This window comes from Equus przewalskii, chromosome 30, assembly GCF_037783145.1.
Source record: "Equus przewalskii isolate Varuska chromosome 30, EquPr2, whole genome shotgun sequence".
In the NCBI taxonomy this organism is placed as follows: domain Eukaryota; kingdom Metazoa; phylum Chordata; class Mammalia; order Perissodactyla; family Equidae; genus Equus; species Equus przewalskii.
In genome coordinates this window covers 11,236,799-11,256,325 of record NC_091860.1, presented here as the reverse complement: position 1 = coordinate 11,256,325, position 19,527 = coordinate 11,236,799, and the positions used below count along the sequence as shown (strand labels likewise).

The window sequence follows — 19,527 nt, the reverse complement described above, 5'->3', positions numbered from 1 at the left end:
AAAAAATGCACAACATCCAAATCAATGCCTATATTTATTTTTTTCTCCCAAGTAATTAAACGAATTTAAGGTGGTGGCGGAGGCCAGCTTCGCTTGATTTCCAGTGAATAGTGTTGATGAGTTCGGGCCGTTACATCCCTCGGAAAATGCCCCGTAAAAAGCAAAATCTGAGTGTTGTGTTTACTAAAGTGATACCATATGTTGGTTGATTAACAAGTTGTCAGAATATTAGAAGTTCTTGGCTGATTGCGAGAAGGAGCATCTGTTTTCTGAATCTTTTATCTAATGTGTGTACAGATATCTCCAGGTTTGGCACTTTTCCTAAATATCAGATATAAATTCCTGCAGTATTTAGTTACTCTCCAAAGAGAGTAACACTGATGTACTGTTAGGGTTTACGATGTTTTATTCTCAGGAAAGCAAGTGAAATGAGGCCAAAGAGATGAAGTACACACCTAAGAGTGTTATGTATCATTCAGAATTGTTTTCCCATTATACCTTAAATTACCTACTACAGCTAATGCTTGCTTGAATGTCACTGGCACAGTAATTTAAGAAAAGAAAGATTAAATCTCCTTTAGAGCCAATTAGTGCTTTCCTCATTGATAGAATTTAATAATGCCTTATATTTATAAAGCGATTTAGAGTCTGCAAATGCTGCCACACTGGATTCTCATAACCCTGTAAAGATGGTAAGAAATCACATCCCCGGTTCACAGATCAAGAACCTGCAGTTGAGTTGCGGTAAATCTATCTGGCCTTGGACATGGTGAAACCAGGACATAAAGCCAGGTTCTCGGAGCTCCATCATGGCAGATTCCACATGCAGAAGTTGAGGAGCTGGCTGGAGGTGTTACAACAGGGTCTAGTCAGGGTGAAACTCTGGAGTTCTCCTTTGTACCTTTTCACAACCCCTCTTCCATTCAGTCAGCCGCCGAATATTGGATTGTGCCGTTTTAACTTCAGCAAGTAGATCCTGTTGGGGAGGAGAAACTTTTCCTGTACCTTTTTAGGTTCTGTGACTGGGGCCTGTGAATTCAAGTGACAAACAAAACAGATTAACAAGAGAAAAGGAATACAAATTTTAATAATATTTTACATGCATGGGAGTTCTCAGAACAAAATGAAACTCAAAGAAGTGGTTAGACTCAGGGGCTTATATACACCATTTTAACAAAGGTTTTTCTTTGTTTGGGCTTCGAGGAATGATAAATCGTGGGAAAGTGACTTGAAAATATGTGGGGGAAACTAATGGAAGACAAGGGTTATTTTAGAGAGGTTTGTTTGTGCAAACTCATCTCAGTGCTGACTCTCCGTCGCCGGTAATAAGAGTTGCTCTCCTCTTCCTGGTACAGGCGTAGGGCATGCCTTCACCAGGTGAAATTTATGCCCTGCTTTTAGTCAGAGAGCTGGAGGGGACAGAGTTTCTCCTATGTCTGCTGTTTCCTAATTGCTTTCAGCTCAAAATAATACTTACACCCAAGTGGCGTATTTTGGAGTGGTGTATCCTGATCCCCTTCAATTCCTTTCCACCACTCATCAAAGCAGACAGGAAATAAGTAAGGTGGAAAAAAAGAACTCTTCTTATATTAACTGAGTTCAAAGGTAGACTTCTATTTCAGTCCTTCCATTTCCTTTGAAATTTCTAAGCACTCATGGTCTTAGAACTAAAGTGCCTCCGTGACATGACGTAAATGTCGCCTTTTTCTTTAGCCTTGATTTTGTGTCCTATATTCTTACCACATACACGAAGGCTACATTATGGAGATGTCTTTTAGTGCTTCAGAGAAATGAGGCGTGTTATGAAAAGAGAGTATTTCCTTTTAAATATCCCAAATTTTAGCCCTTTAAATTGCCAGTCAGGTGTTACTTTGGGGAGTTTCTTCCTGTCATTCTTTTGCTTAATGTAGGGGAAGGAAAAACTTTTCCTCCACCCTCTTATGTTCAGTGACTGGGGCCTGTAAATTAAACTGACAAAAGATAGATTAACAGGTGAAAAGTTTTATTTCATATGCACACAAATGGACTTGATGTAAAAGAATTGAAAACTTCTAAAAGTAGGAAGGCCTGGAAGATTATGTACCATTTTAACAAAAAGTGGTAAATTGTGGAGAAGTGATAAGACAAAAGAAAAGAGGTTTGGGCTTCTAGGCAGAGTTAATCATGAGAAGGTAAATATATGGGGGCAACTAACGGAAGATAAGGATTCAGTAAGGTTTGTTATGCAGACTCAAGTCAGCACTGTCTCTATTGATAGGAGTCATCTCCTCTTCCTGGGACGAGAGAGGGGAGAGGGGACACCTTCACAAAGAGAAATTTGTGTCCAGCTTTTAGGTAAAAAGAGGGAAGGCAGAGAGTTCCTCCTGTATCTGCTATTTCTCAATTGCCTTCAACTCAAAATAATTCTTATGCCGAAGTGGCATATTTTGAGGTGGCACATTCTGATCCCCCTCATTAACTTCAAAGAGCTCTGCAGTCAGGCCCTTCCCTCTATTTCCAGTCATATCCCCAACCACTCAATTTCTGAACCGTCTTATCAGCCTAGGGCCTCACTTCCTGCTCCATACCTCCCTTCCTCTGGACTCATGCTCCCACTTGTCTGTCTCCAACACCATTTCCCTCCTCTCCTTCTTTCCCACATTACCCATCCTATGGCACAAGCTCAAATTTATTTTCCTATTTTACTGTCTCCCCAGACATCCAGCCACTTCGGGTGGCACCTTCTTCTAAACGTTTTGGGCTATCATCGTCTGAGGAATTAAGCTGACAATCTACCATTTAGTCCTACAGCTCTTCAGTGGTTGTCTGAACAGTTGCATAAATCTTCTGTTGTTAATTAGCTTCCCAGGTTTGGCTGCCTTTTGTCTCTTTAACCTCAATTCTGCTTCTCTCCCCTTGTTCTCTGTATCCTGGAGAATTGCTTTCCAAAGTATGAGCCAGGACAACCTGCATCAAAATCCCCCAGGGTTCCTGTTGAAAAGGTAGATTCCTGGGACCCATCAAGGATCTGCTGGCTTGGCTTCTCGGGTGATTCTTCTGCATAGTGAAGTTTATGAATCACGGATTGAGACAGCACATGTCATTGATTAATTTATTCATTCGACAACTATTTGAGGACAACTTAGGAGCTAGGGACCTGAGATACAGCAGTGATTGAGGCAGACAGGTCCCTGTTATCTTGGAATTTCTAACCTAGTTTGGGAAACCAACAATGAACAAGGATTTGAAAACATGATGTAGGTTACAAAGGAGAGATGTAGGGACGGCCCGGTGGCACAGCGGTTAAGTTCGCACGTTCCACTTCTCAGCGGCCCAGGGTTCGCAGGTTTGGATCCTGGGTGCAGACATGGCACCACTTGGCACACCATGCTGTGAGAGGCATCCTACGTATAATGTAGAGGAAGATGGGCACGATGTTAGCTCAGGGCCAGGCTTCCTCAGCAAAAAGAGGAGAACTGGCAGTCGTTAGCTCAGGGCTAATCTTCCTCAAAAAAAAAAAAAAAAAACACACAAAGGGGAGATGTAAAGAGCTGTGGCAGTATCCAAGAGGCAGACTTAATCTAGCAGGGGAAGGTGTCAGGGAATCCTCTCCTGAGGCTGTGGAGTGGAGACCTGAAGGAGGGGCAGGACTTGGCTTGGAAGGGAGAGAGGGAGGCGAGGAGAGGCAGAAGGAACAGCATGTAAAAGCTCTGAGGTGGGAAAGAGCATGGCCTCGTCTTTGGAAAGACAGGGAGCAAGGTCAACATGACTTGAGCTCTCAGGCAGATGGGAGAAATGACAGGAGGAAGGGCTAGAGAGGCAACAAGAGGCCAGAGCATGCAGGGCCTTGAGGCCAGGCGACAGAGTTTGGAACATAACCTCAGGGCAGCTGGAAGCCATCGAAGGGGAGGAACATAACCAGTCTTGTCTTTCAGACCATTTTCGCTCTAGAATGGAGCAAGAGTTGACCTGGAGAGAATAACTGGGAAGTGTCCACAGTTGTCCAGGGGAGAGAAGATGATGGTTTTGTCCAGGGTGCTGGTGGTAGGACACATTCAAATGGTACTGAGGAGAGAGATTAGGCGGGACTTAGTTATCATTGCATATTGGGCTGAAGGAAAGGGAAGCGTCAAGGATGTCTTTCATTTTCGTCTTGACAACCGTCACTGGGGCCGTGTGACACTGAGAGAGGACCATGTTGTGAGGACAAGAGTGCAAGTTCAGCTCCCGGGGGTGCCATGTTGGAGGACCAGTGAAATGTGCAGGTGAAACCCGTCATGTGCTTTTTCATATTTCCCATGGAAGAGGTGCAATTTAAGTGCATTGAGAGAACTATGGAATTTAGATTAGTACCAACGGGAACCCAGTTAGAAGACCACAAATGTTTATCCATCAAGTCTTTTTTCTTGATATTTGGGATCAGTTGCGTTCACAGTTCTACGTTGTTTTAATATGTCTTCAAAAGTGATTCTTTTCTCCAAGGAGAAGATGATGGCTTTGTCTGTTTGTGTTAATTTTTTGTTTAGGAAGTGAATGGGTCAACAGGGCTCTTTACACGTATTTATGTTGGTTCCCTTGGTTGGGGGCGGGCTTAGCGGTGGAGTCAATCTGTAAACACAGTGTGTATTTTAATTAATAGTGTATTACCCAGTTATGGATGAGCTCAGTTCAGATAGGCTGGAAGATAGGAGAGAACTTCCATGAAGAGAACAAGTAAAATCAAGAACTTCCTCATTTTGTGCCTACGCCGTAGTGCGGCTGGCGAAAACTCACGTCCAGAGAGAGATTCTAGGAGATTATTCGCGGGGGTGAGTTGGTCTTAGACAAAAGTGCACTCTAGTTATGCAACGGTTTCCATTTAATATGACTATTCAAATATAGCCTGATTTCCAAGGAAGAGAGGATCACGGAAAGCCATGGATTCCCCTATCCTCCTTTCTCTGATTTTCCTTCCTCTTTTTCTGCTCATCATCTGCTTCTCATTCATCTTCACAAAAAAGAAGAATGAATACACATTGGGACTAAATTATTCTCAGGGTCCTAAAAATAATTACCCCCAAATAGTTATTCTCTAAGTTTCTCAAAAATTAAACAAAAGGCTTTAAACCAAACACAAATGCTAGAATGTAAAAATAGGTCATTTGGTCCGTCCTACATTCCAGAATGAGAAACCTCCCCACGCAATTCTTGAGCAATGCTCCACCCGCCTCTACTTGGTTATTCTTAGTGGCAGGGAGCTCCCCCTCTATTTTAGAAATCAACCTATTTTGTACTAAATCCAATTAGACAGAATATCTTTCCTGTAATGAATCAAAATGAGCACACTCGCTGGCATTGGTTCTGCACCTCACAGCCACACAGAATAAATCTATTCTCTCTTCCGTGTGACAGCCTTTCATGTACACTGAGACAACTGTCGTGTCTCCTTAAGCTCTCTCCTCTGCAGACTAAATATCTCCAGGTCCCCATAAGAAACACGTTTCTTCTCGGACACTGTTTCTGCATTCTTCATCATCTTTATCAGAACGCGTCTCCTCCGGGCTCTCTCAAATGGCGGTCACCCCCTTGTGAGGGACAGCCGCACTGACCAGGGCCATGTACAGCGGGACAGCTTCCTCCCAGTTGTTCCTGTGGTTATGTTTAATGACAAGCACTTGTTTTAAACAGAGGACAATGAGTGGATACTGAGGGCTGTGTGGGTTGTGTATTGTTTTTAGAGCTCTGACACCTTCCAAGGTAGGTGGAATATTTACATTCGGTTTATAACAGAGCGGCTTTTCATTTGTGGGACTTGAAATGTGCTGAATCCCAGTGGAATTACTGAGTAATAAATGGGAGGGGTTTAAATTCCATCAGAGTAAAATGGGAAGATGGTTCCCTTTTTCACTTTTTATGTGGCAGTTGTACCTTAATCTGCTTTCAGGAACAGCTGTTGTAACAGATGTTCATTTTAGATGGTATCATTTTTTTTTTAGTATACCTAGCAAAATCCTTTTCATGAAGAGATGTTTATGAAGACCCAGACCTTTTTTTTAAAGCAAATAAGCTTCCATTTGTATAGCACCTTCAGACTGTCACCCACCTGATTAAGGACCTTCGAGGGCACAGTCCTCTATTCCGTGTTATAGGGGGTTTCACATGAAGCTAATGCTCCTTCCTCACTCAAGAAACTTCCAGTTCACTGACTGCTGTCCAGCACAGGCTTCCAGCTAATGCAGAGTCACTGGTCAACAGAGTGGGTTTAATGGAAACAGGAAAGTCAGCCCCATACCTGGGAGTATTAGACTCAAAACCTGCAGCAGCATAAGACTGTTTTTTCCCTATTCATCCTCATTACTAGGTTTTGGGCCTTGACCCCATAGACAGTCATTAAAACAAGATGGAAATGACAGACGTCCTGGTGAATCCTGCTCTTCACTAGTGCAGAAGCAAAAACTATATTATCTCAGAAAAAAATGATTGCTCTCATTTACACATAGTATCTAATATAGATATGAGTCACACTTATAAAATAGGTGTTTCTGTATGTAAAAAGAGAAAGAGACACAATGCTGAAATAATATTTTTCAAATCACTGACCTGGAGGCTTGACCTGAAACGAAACAGGAGGCCCTCAAGAAGAGGTGTCTCTGCTCTCCATTTATCTATGATCTAAAAGGGGGAAGTCTTTGCTAAAGAGTAAACTCTTGGAATCACCATCTACCCAACTGTCACTGTTGTAAAGTCTTCACATTTTCACTGTGTACCCTGTAAAACCACAGGTAACGTTCCAATACTTAAGTAATATTGATGCTCCAAGAAGATCTGCCACGTGTTAGCCCAGCAGCGTCTGGAATTCCAGTGGAGCTAAGATACCAGCACATGTACTAGGACAATACTCAGTTCCATAGTTTGGCTGTAAAACCTTAATGAGAATCTCCCCCAAGACACTCTCTCTAGCATTCTCATTGCAAGTCCTCAAACTCTTCCTTTATTATAAGTACCTGTTATTTTATTATTTTAAATTTACTTTAATAAGCAATCTGTACACCTGATTAAAAACTCAGAGTTCTAATCCATACTTCTATTACCTGATTTACCAGCTTTAAAGAATGCATTTTATCTTCCATTTGCAAACATCAGGAAATCAACATACGTATTCTCGCTTCTCTTCCCTCTTCCCCTCCATTTCCCAATACTTGTTAGCAATACTGTTACTTTTAAATGGCCATTGCTGGTAAAATTTAAGTTCTGAAATTATAGTTCCGACAGTTGTCTTAGTTTTAGTACTAAATGTGTTCCGTCCTCAAGGCAGCCCTTTTCCTCCGGCTTTTTCAGTCCTCTCTGGGATGACTAGGATTTGGTTTTCCAATATTTCTTCAAAAGGGCTAAAAGGAATTACTTTCCTGTGTTCTTAAAATTGAAAAGCCTTTGCCTTTATACTTGAATGACAGTGTTGAGGGTAAAACTCTTGGGTCACTCTTGACGTCTCTGAAGTCTTTGTACTCTTACCCACTGCCTTCCAGAATTGACTTTTTTCCTCTTAGGATTTGATCTGTATCTGTTTTTTCTTAGTCTACATTTCAATTTGTAGATTCAAGTCTTTTATTTCAGAGAAGCTTCTTGAATTATCTTTGGATATAGCTATGCCTCTGTCTCTGATTTGGTCTTCTCCAGAGATACCTATTATTTGGAAGTTGGATCTCCTTTGTTACCCTCAGCTATAAGTTTTTATCTAATTACTTTTCACTCTTTTCATCCTGAATTCGTTTTACCTGGTTTCCTCAACTCTATACTCTGTGACTCAGACTGTGCTTCCAGCATCATCTCTCCTCCTCTTTTCCTCTTCCAGGGTTGTCTCATTTCTCAGATAGCTTCAGTTATGTGCCTTTGAAACTTTCCTCACAACCCTGATCCACCAGCCCAGCCAGTGTCTTTAGGATCCGTTCATAAACAATTTCTGAAAACCTGATTAAGGATCTAACCTTTCATTCAATTTTTCCTAACCTGAGCTTCCTCCCTTGTTACAACATTGTGGGCTCACTAAACCTTTTCTCTCACTTTTTTATATTTGCTCACGTAACTTTTGTAGCTGACTCAGCTAACCATAATTAAGCTCCTCGTAGTTTCTCTCTCTGCCCTGCCTCCCAGGTCATCTGTTTCTTTCTCAATCTGGAGGGTCCAGCTTCTAGAAAATATCACTATCTATATGTGTTTATCTCCCTTCAGTAATTAATACATTCTGTGCTCTTTAACTGTTTCCACATAGTTATGTAGTAGCCCCTAGCAGAAGAAAAAGGAGAACAAGGACTCCTGGGAATTCTAGGGTGTAACCTTGAAGGGGTTGGCCTCATGTGAGCAATTTCTTTGAAGTGCAGCATTTTATCTTAAAAAAAGAAGGCAATGTTTTTATTCAACTCCGCAATATCTGCATTCGTATTAAATGTTTGTTTGAAGTGTTTTAAATTGCTTAGCTATCAAATTGCTTAATTCCCCCACCCCACTGCCAATCTTTGAGTAAAATTGAAGCCTCAGAGAGATAAGCCCTAATAACAATGAAGTTTCAAGTACTTTCTAGCATTCCATTGGGGATCCTCAGGGGTGTGAGGATCACAGCCATGAATAATCACATGTTGAAAAGGGCCCCTCATTTGCATCTTGAATCTCTGGTCTCTGGCACAGGACCAGGAGCATATTTGGCATGCAGTAATTGTTTGCGGAATTGACTGGAATTGAAGTCGCAAGATTTCTTTACTATGTTCAGTAGGCTGCTGCCTATTTTAGCTTATTCTTGGTGTCATTGTAACTCAAATGCAATTGTTCTTTGTCCTGAAGGAAAGATGGAGGTGGGGCCTTAAAGAATCAACTGTCATGTGTGTTTTTATTGGGTCGTCAGGAGTCAGCTATTGAAACAGGTGTTTTCTGATTGCCCCTCCCAGCCTCAAGGAGAGCAGACCCTTGTCTTGAGCCCCACTGAGGGAGTACGCAGATCATTCGGGAGCATGGACTCTGTAATCAAACTGCCTGATTGCGAACCCTGGGATCACCCATGGCATTTGGGAGTCCATGGGCTTGTTATTTGACCTATCAAGGCTTCATTTTCCTCATCTATAATATGGGGATGATAATAATAACTATTTCATTGAGTTGTTGAGAGGAATAAATGATGCTACCTGTGAAAAGGTCCAACATAAATCCTGAGACAAAGTATGCACTCATTAAATGACAACTGTTCTTAATACTAAATGGTTGACTAAAGGGATCCAGAGATCATAGGATGAGCCCAAATCATTTTGTTTAAAAATGCCTTGAAAATCTGACCCAGAGACTAGGGAGTGGCTCTACAACATAATTCATTGCCTTGGAGTAAAACTCCATAATTCCCACAATGAATGTAATAATTAAAATCTTTTCCCACTCCCTTCCCCTCCTGCACACATGCGCATACACTCTTACCCAGAAATAGGAAAATCGTTAAGTGAGGAAGGTTTTGCCTACAGGTCTTGGGCTTCAGCCATTTCTCATCCTTCTAAAGCCTGCACTCCCCTAAACAGCTTGGTGCACACGGGGTGTTGAACCACCTACTTTGGGGGACAATGGTAAGCAGCCTGGGGTCCCACTGAGCTTTATAAGTTAGCTTTAGGGCTTTCCCATAACAGAATTTCCCTGGTTGGCAAACATAAGGAGCCCAGAAGTTTCTCCTACCCACAGATTCCTCCATTCCCCCATATGTCCTGGGAAAGCCCAGTGCTACCCAGGAATTCCAAAACTAGAATGAGCCGTCGGGGATGTCGTGTTTAAGGGGAGGCAGTGTGCTGACTAGTTATTTTCTTAACGTGTTCCCATCCTTTGGCATTTACTCCAGGAAACACCAGCCAGAACTCTCCAATTAGCTCCCATATGGGTAGAATCTATAAGAAAACAATGTATAATCTATATCAGTGAAGTGGTCTGATGAACAGATGATTTCATGGGGAGAAAAGGCATAATGAGGATGAAGGCTTGTCATGCTGTCCTCTTAAAAAGTCGTTCAGGCAATCTCGCACCAGAGTCTATTTTTTCATAATGCAGTTTTGCTCTGTTTAATGTGATTTAAACACCCGAATTTTTATCTGTTTGGTTTGGTTAGGAGTGAGAAACATTAATGGGCAGAATAGGAAAGTTCTCCATTCAGGAGAGATACTTACGGTTTTGAAATTCCTCTGAAAGAAATCCGGATGAGGATTGAAGATGGAGGCAATGAAACAATCATTGTGACCTATTTTCCAGCACCATCCCCCCTAGGTTAAGTGCTTCACGTCGCCCTTGTTCCTGGCCCAGGCTTCTAAGAGGATATTTGAGGCTTGAAATGGGGCCACGCTAGGGCCCTCCAACCAGAGCTAAAGGTCACACCCAGATAAGGACTAGCAAGATCCCTAATGGACTGGAGAAGAGCACAGGGGTCAATGAATCCATTCTATGTTTGTGACCAGAAGTGGCATTAACAATGGCTGGAATAGGGCTTACAGCAAGACCTTGGGACGCTCACATTGATAATGACTAAAAAGCTCTGGCTTCGGAACTCCCTCAGGTAACGTTTTACTTGTCTTAAATCTTATAGCCGTGATTTTCTCAGAATCCTGTGGACTTATCTGGAGAGAATACTTGCTGTGAAGTGGTAGATGTCTGATACGAGATTTCATGCCAGTGTCCAATTCAACACCTCCTTGGCAGTGTCCCTCCATGATCCAAATGCTGAGTCCTGTGTAGACATTTGCTGTCATGTGGCTCACCGTCTGTCCTGCTGAGTTATAAATACTGCATTAGAGACTTCTTCTTCACCTTCCCCATGGTCAGGTCTGTTAAAAACAAGACAAAGGGCCCAAAATGGAGTCACTTATGCTAAGCCCCACATCACCAAAACGAGACTTTGCTTAATTCTAGTATCGGCCTCTCCCAAAAATGGAATCTTAAAGCAGTCCAGCAGGAATGGTCAGCACTAATGAGGTCATCCACCACATGGAGCCCTGCTGTGACCTTGCCACAACCAATCCGAATTTTGCTAGTGTAACTTCCTTGTTCCCCCTCCCTTCTGTCTATCAAAGTCTCCCATTTTGTCCAGCTCCATAGAGCCCCTGTCTATCTGCTAGATGGGATGCTGTCCAATTCATGAATCATTGAATAAAGCCAATAAGATCTTTAAAATTTGCTCAGTTTGGGGCTGGCCCCGTGGCCGAGTGATTAAGTTCGTGTGCTCCGCTTCAGCGGCCCAGGGTCTCACTGTTTCAGATCCTGGGCATGGACGTGGCACCGCTCATCAGGCCACGCTGAGGCAGCGTCCCACATAGCACATCTAGAAGGACCCACAACTAGAATATACAACTATGTGCTGGGGGGCTTTGGGGAGAAGAAGAAAAAAAAGAAAAACATTTGCTCGGTTGAATTTTGTTTTTTAACAGGCCATAGAATGCTTGTCTTCCCTTAGCTATAGGGGAGAATTCTCTACCTTATTGCTACCTAATCTGAACAAGAATGATGGCTTAAATAGTTTCTCCTTGAGGAAATAAGTGAGCTTCCAGATGCTCTAATCCAGATAGCCCTCTCCCTGTCAACAACAGAGGAGAAAAAGTGTCCAACTCTTAACAGCTAAGGTATTAGAGCAGATCTCAGCTCTCAACAGGTGCATTTATTTTTTTCCTGGTGTTTTCTCCCTCTTCAGTGTTTTCTTAACAAAAAGAAGAGTCCTGTGCTTTGGTTTGTTGATTTAAAGAAAACTTAAAGTAACTTGGTTAGAAAAAAATGAGAAGATTAAACCAAAAGAAATCCTAGCAGAGGGCACATAGCCTGGAGGTAGTCTCTGGGCTCTACAGCCAGACAGCGAGTTTGAATCCCAGCTCCTCCCTCCCCAACTGTGTGACCTTTGTCGAGCTAGTGAATGTCTTGTTTCTTCATTTGCAAAATAATAATAATAATAGCACCTTCTTCCTAGGGTTGCAGTGAGGATTAAACACAAAAACACACATAAGAAATTTAGAACAATGACTAATGCATATAAGAGGATAGATTGTGGTTGTAGAGGACCCCATTTATAATACCACTTTCCCTGCTCAAGTTTGGAGCAAATTAAGAAGTAAATAAAAGAGTAAGACAGAAACAGACTAAAATATCAGCCTGGTTACTGATAAAGCCAGTGCCAAAACATAGCTTCCAGTTAGGGCAGCAGTGGGCTGCACCCCAGAATTAGGCTAACTTCCTCACCAGTTCCAGACACATATTGTGGACCACACAGACCTCCCAACGTGGGGGCCCAGAGAGAGAGAGAGAGAGGCTGAGAGAGATGTTTGACTGGGCATGTCCTATTCCTCTCTAGGAAGGAGTCAGGAGTATGGCAAGAGGGTTTGGGAGAAATCCTTCCTTCTGAAAAGTCAGGGAATGGGAAGAAGTACCTCTCTGCCAAAGTGGTTGTTACCGAGCCCAGGTTCATTTTTGCCCATTGCCCAGAAAGCCAAACACCGAGATGTCAAGATTGCAGCAGAGAGAGGATTTAATCACAAGGCAGCCAAGTGAGGAAGCAAGAGAAATGAGTCTGCAATCCACTTTGCCAAAAATGGGGACTCAGGGGCATTTATGGGGTAAGGAGGCAAGGTGGTCTGAAATGTGGAGGTAGATGGTTGGAGGTGAGGAGAGGTGAGGTAAATGACGATCTGTGCAAGTGTATCCAGACCCCATGCCTCCTCATAGGACGCAGTTCACCAAATGGCAGCGTTAGCATGATCTGAGGGGGGAGTTTTTAGCCTCTTGACGTCAAAAGGTCACCTATCAAATATCTGTGTGGGTCCAGTTGATGAGTTGGTGGTCTTAACCAGACTGAAGTGAACAAGGGGTTCTAATTCCTGAAAAACAGCTCAAACACCCATTACCATGGTGACCCAGGCTCCAGGGCGATGTTATCTATAGGAACCTAGTGGGAGTCAGATAGCATAGTGCCTAAACAGCACAGTTAACAATGGGTGGGGGACAGCTAAAAGCTATAATTAGTAATTGCAAAAAGGAAGAAAAACTTCAGTTACTAGCTGCTTAATCATCCATGGCTAATGGATTGAAATCCACATTCATGGATTGTGGGTTTCAGTCCCCCCTATTCTTTGGTCATTCCTCATTCTTGAGGGATTCTGGGTGACAACCGATCTAACTACTTCCTGCTGAATTTAGGCATAGATCTGGGTTAGAGGAATGAAACTGCTTAGCACTCATTTAGAAATATTCTCTTATTCCCAGCTTCAAGTTGACATCTTGCATTATTAGAATTTTGTACCTTGCTCAAGAGTTTTGGGAAAACATCTAAAGGCATGTTTTATAATCAAGTATTCATCCAGAAGGATAAGAAGTATAGACAACCCAAATTGTAACAGTCCCTGAAAAATAGACCTAATCTCAGTGGGGCCTCCATCTGATCTCCAGGCGGGGGCAGACATCTGGTCTTAGTTCCTGATAGTCTTTGTTTTGCTGGATATGCATCATAGACCAGATCAAGGCCCTATACACTGATCCTTCAGTTGTCATTGATGATGGCGATCAACATAGACTTTCTGCCCAGGGGTCATCACATTCCTAAGGAACTCAAGGGAACAAAGTCATCAAGTTATACTGGCTGGGTGGGGACATAAAATCTACACAGCATGTCTAGGTTAGTTAATCAGAGGTCATCCAATGTTACAATACAGTTTCTTTGCTACAATATGGCTTCCTTTATGTCAACCTTGTGTTGAGCTGGTATCATGGTTGTTTGGTGTGAGCAATTACAACTGAACTGTGGACATTTCATGTTTAACCTGCATTCTCATGTAGTTGAGCTGGACATAGTAGGCCCTTGACAAGTGCTTCTGAAGGAATAAGGAAGGAGGGCTATGCATTTTGCTGTTTGTTTTTATTAAAAATCACCTCCAAGGAGACCACAAATAACTTGCCAAACCTTCTATGCCACCTTCCCTGCCAATTCTGGCCTTTATTTTTGCTGTCTGCTCAACTCCCAATCCGGGTGTCTATATAGCTCCCTTGGTTCTTAGCACAGGCAGCCTGCATTTGTATTGACTTTACGTACTTGCTCTTTCTCTCCAGCCATCTTACTCCTCCACGTTCCTCAACACCCTGTGCATCGTGGGCTTCACATCATTTCCCCATATTTTGTGATATTTTCCACTCCATGCAGAGGGCAGAGGGAGACATTGGACTTGTCTCAGGGAGACTAGAGCAGAAGTGGGGACCCATCCATGGACCTTTCTGGACCGTGCCCACTCCATTCTGCACATTGCTTCTACTACCTCAAAATTGGTGAATTTGCTATTTAATTCAGTTCAACAAACACTTCACAGAAACTGAAGGCCAAAGAGAAGGAGCCGGGCTCACTCCTTCCCCAGCCCTCTCCCTGCCAGGTCTCCCTATGTGGGCTCTTCTCCTCTGGGGAAGGCCCCACTCTGCCCAGCAGCCCTCCCCTGGAGCTCTCTCTCCAAGGCTGCAGTAAGTCCTCCTTCCTCTTGCTCCTTCAGGGCTGGGGTATGTAAGAGTCTCCGTCCCGATCGCATTATCCCTTGGAGCCTGTTTTGAACTCTGCCCACCATATAGAAACATTGTGGTCCCTTTATTAATCTCCCTTCAATTACCAGCTTCAGGTTGCCACCTCTTCTTACCCTGGACCCTGCTGGAACAAAATATTAGGCAGATGGCTCAGGAGCACTTGTCTTTGTTTAGACTGCAGCCCAAGTTGTCTTTGGATGATGAATCTGAGCCTGTCAGCTGCCCAGTTTAAGGCTTTTATGGACAAGGCAGCTAGGAGCCTGTCCTGTCCTGAAGGCCCTCTGAGTATCCATTTTTGAGATCAGGGATAAGGTGTTTTGTTCTAGGGCATCCACTTCTGGAAAAGAGGTTAAAAACACAGGGGAGGTTGCGATCAGAGGGCAACAGAGCCAATAAGGTGATGTGTGAAAATGCCGTGAGGAAAGTAGGAAAGTTGGAAAATTTGATGACAGCAGGGCGTCAAATGTGTATTCTCCTTCATGGCTTGGTGAAGAAGTGGTGAAGCCAAAAGAGAAAATGAGGAGGAAGGGGAGAAGAGGGGGACTAAGAGATAAAATATGCCAGAAAGGGAACAATGGAAGATTTCTTCCTTTTTTATTTTTATTTTCTTACAAAAAACTAGGGCTTTGCTGATTATATTATTTTAAAAATATGCAACTGTGTTGAGTTTCTGCTGGGAGCTAGTCTCTGTGCTGGGCATACGGACGCAAAGAGGAGCAAGAAACACCCTGTAGGCCCCACCCTCAGGGGCTGGTAATGTAGTGCAGTGTTGCCAACCCTGTCTTTGCTCCCATACACAGGGACAAGGAAAACGACGCCTCCTTGTAGGTGATTGGAACTTGTCCCCTTCCTTCTGGTCCCCACTGTGAATCGCCGATGCCATCACACACACACACTTACCTGGAAGACTAGGCAGGCGTGATCAGTGCTGTATCACACAGCTAAACGTGGCCCTTCGGCAGCACAGAAGAGGAAGCAGGAGGTAACATTTAAGCCAGACCTTGAGTAAGGAATATGACACAGGTGGTGAAGTGAGTAGAGGAAGACCATTCCAGATGGAAGAGATGGCATGAGGAAAGGCAGAGGAATCAACTTCACCTTGTGTGTCCTTGAAGTGTCTCTGTGCTCCATGCAGGGACAGTTGCCAGATTTAGCAAATAAAAATAACAAATATTCATTATTTATCTGAGACTCGAGTTTAACTGGGCATCCTGTACTTTACCTGGCACCCCTTCCTGACTGGGAGGGCCTCTGGGCACAACTCCTGGCCATTCCAAGGAGCATGTCCAGCCTCACAGTTTCTGGGCAATTGCCCCAGAGGCAGCTCAAAGCAGTGGCCTTACCCAGTCCTGCTTGGTCAATCTTGGGAAATTTTCTGGATTGTTTTCTGTTTTCATTTCAAGATTATTATTAGAAAAAAAGGAAAGCATTGTCAAAGGTGGAAATTTCAAATTGCACGGGAGTGAAATCTTACAACGAGTTCTGCTGTACCACGTATTGGGAACTATTAGTAAAAAGTAGCTGAGGATGCTACAGAGGAAGCTTGGAAGTTTCCCCCTTCACAGGGCAATGCTGACGTCCAGAAGCAGACTTTTGACTCTCTTGCCCTCTAGCGGCCAAAGGCCTAAACAGGGATTTGCATTCTTACTCGTTACAGTCTCTCGTCCCCTTGGACTCCTCCATTGTGCCAACTCTGCCGGAAGTGACGTCATTAAGAAAGCCGCAGGAAGATGCAGGTGCCTGCAGATGCTAAGCCCCCAAACCAGCTTTCCAGGCCCTTCCACCTTTCCAGGGAAGTGGTGTAGATTGCTGTGCTGCTCTTCTGTAGCCTCTTCCTACTTCATGATGTTCCTGGGCAAGGCTTCAGGCCCTACAGATGGAATCTGCCCACAGTTGCCTTTACTTTCATTCATTTATCCAATGAATATTTCTGGAGTGCCTACTATGGGCCAGGCAGGGTGCTGGATGCTGGGCATAACGTCTGACGTATTTCATTTTGATTTGGAGTTAAACGAAAGAGTGTGCACAGAGCTCTAGAAATTGCACCCAAGGCAAATTGAACACATCTCCAGGCATGGGAATTTTAGAACTCTAAGGGGTCTACACGAGTCATATATTTTTAGTTGACCTCTAATTTCCCTGCCACATTCCTTCTTTATAACTCATAAGCACAGCGTCTTTTTGATAAATGGTCATTAGACTTCTTGACAACAATTTATAAGTTGGCACACAATAACTAATCAGATTGCATATAATATAAAATTAATGCCATGTGATGGCCCTAGAGCTATTCCTAACTTTATGGGAAAAAAAGAGGGTCTTGGCAGAATGTTGGATTTTTTCCCTTTTCTGGGACATGAGATGCTGAGTTACTGACATTGAAAGAACATACCAACAGAAACCTATTAGAGCAATGAAGTTGTTCTGGAAATGGTTGGCTTAAACGAAATCAGTGTAAAATCCTAGGTGAGATGTTGATGTTTAACCTAGTTTGCTCAGCTGTATGGGTCATCTTCTCAACTTCTGCCAACTAAATTTTTTTTCTCAAATCTGCATTTTTTTATCCTTACTACCTCCTTAGTTCAGATTCTCGCATCTTTTTTCCTGAACTATGATAATAGACAGTTTAGTTAGTCTGTCTTCCTGCTTCTCTCAAATCCATTCTCCACACATATTTATCTAAAATACAAATCTGATCATGTCACCGCTGTTTTTATCCTGTGCACGAGTCCACACTGCTTACAGGATAAAGCTCAAGCCTTTTGTGCATTGAATGCGTGGGACCGCCCCTTGTCCAGCCACATCCTCTGTCACTCCATCATCCTTCGCATCACGTCCCTGCCAGGGTTTGCGGGCACTCTGTATTGGTTTGTGGACCTGTTAAATGAACATCCAAACATATAAATCTACTTCTGTGCTCTATTGCTTATAGGTTTTCTCCTTCATAAAACCAGGTAGCCCTGAGGTGACTGAATCCCATTCTGAACATGTTATGAATTGGTACTGACTGTGTTTTAAGAGTGCTGTTATGAGTGAGTGATATGTTTATCAGATTCCAGAGGCTTCCTGCCCTTCCCTTCCCCCACCCCTCAGCTGTGCAGAATTCTCTGGCTAATTCTGTCTGGGTTCCAGGGTTGTGTTAATTAGATTTTGACCTCAACATGGAGTAGAAATGCTTTGGTTACAAAGGCCTATTGTCTTTTTTGGAAAAGTTACTGGTGGGGGTGAGAGTGGGGAGCCCCAGTCTTTCTAACTAGGGGAGCAAGTTCATCCTTGGCAGATGCTTCCTACATAGTCTATCTTTCTACACAGTCTAATTTTCCATAATACCACTGGGCATGCCACATCCAAATCTATTCTTGATATTTCTATTATGTTTAGATTCCTAAGGTCACTGCATTTTATTTTCGTTCAGAGCACTATAGACATTGAAGAAAAGTGCCAAAACAAATTTCTTGAATCTATTTTGAAGCAGAGAGGAAATAGCTATCCATGTCACCATGTAGGAGTAAACCAGTGACTACTAAGGGATCTTGCTGATCTGCCCAGCAATGTCACTTTCTACTCAGACCAAGAGACCAGAGAATATTTAATCACCTGTCTGGTCTCTTAGGGATCATGACCCACATTGGGATGATAAAGGTTGGTTTATCGTGTTATGACCCAGATTGATGGAATTGCCTAACACATTCTGTTTATTCACTGGCTCCACTTAAATGGCACTTAGAACATGCCACACACTGTTCTCCTTTTAACCTCACAACAACCCTATGAGGGAGGTACTATTGTTATTTCCATTTTATAGGTAGGAAAACTAACATACCTTTCCCAAGTTTGCACAGCAAGCAAGTGGTGGAGCAGAGATTCAGGCTAGGACTCCAGAATTTGTACTCTCTCCTCCCTGACGCTCTTGCAGAAATATCAGCTGCTCAAGGTGGCTAAAATCATGTGGCTCCCCTTATCTCAGAGTTCAATGTGCTCTTCCCTTGGCCTCTGTGTAAAGCTGAGGCCTCAAGAACGAGGCTGTAACCTGGTATGTGTGGTCAGAATTTGAGCTCAAGGAAGACTACTGAGAGTAAAGCATAGATAACTCCCTTCTCCCTTCCATTAGTAGAGTGGGGCAGCCCACGGAAGAGCTGCTTAGGGAGGGACGAGGCCTCAGCGTGAATTATCTTGCAGTACTAATAGGAACCTGGGTTGTCTGGAAAAGATATAGTAGAACTGAGACATAATGTCATAATTGAGAGAGCTCTCAGAGTTTATCTAGCCTGAAGCCTTCATTTGACAGATGAGAAATGCCAGGGCCCAGAAAGGTGAAATAACTAGTCATCCAAGAACACACAACTCAAGAGTGAACATGTGGTTGCTTCTGCATAAATCGAGAACTTGAATAAAACAGCACTTTGTTAATTACTAGTTTCCCGCCTCTGTTTTGTTCTCTTTGGATTTTTCATTCACCAGGTCACATCTGTTGTTGTTGATTTTTTCTTCTTACTGGATAAACATAGATGCTGGTTCAATCGTCTGCATAATTTCTGTGTAATAGCGATTCAAACTTGCGTGTAATGGATGAGCTTTAACTTGGGAGAATATTTAAATCAGAGTGGGCAGCTTGTAGGGCACTTGCTGTTGTGTGTAAATACACAGAGCAATGGAGGGACAATGTCCTTGACTCCAGCAGACACACCCCACGAAACAGTGCGTGTGTCACAGCTCCTGATTGTTCTGCTGCCCATCCCCCACCTCCTCATTCAGTACAGCCTCCATTGCGCCAACAGAATCTCTCTTCTGAAGTCCAGATTTGGTCCATTCTTTCCTTGTTGTTGACTGGAGACAACTGAAACTTCTCATTGGAAGTGCAAGAACCCTCAAAATTGGCCCTCCCTTATTTTGTCAATCTTCTGCCAATTCCCGTCCCCACCATTCATTTTTTAAAATGTCTTTACTTTCTGCCATTATTTGCCTGCCACACACACGCTCCCTGACAAACACATCCCACTCATACTCTCTCAAGGT

The 19,527-nt window shown here is 43.2% G+C and overlaps 1 protein-coding gene across 11 annotated transcripts in view; it reads left to right on the top strand.

Moving 5' to 3' along the window:
- KIAA1217 (KIAA1217 ortholog) overlaps positions 1-19,527 on the top strand; it is a 705,985-nt gene that overhangs the window by 383,837 nt on the left and 302,621 nt on the right. The gene's annotated exons all lie outside the window — the stretch shown is intronic.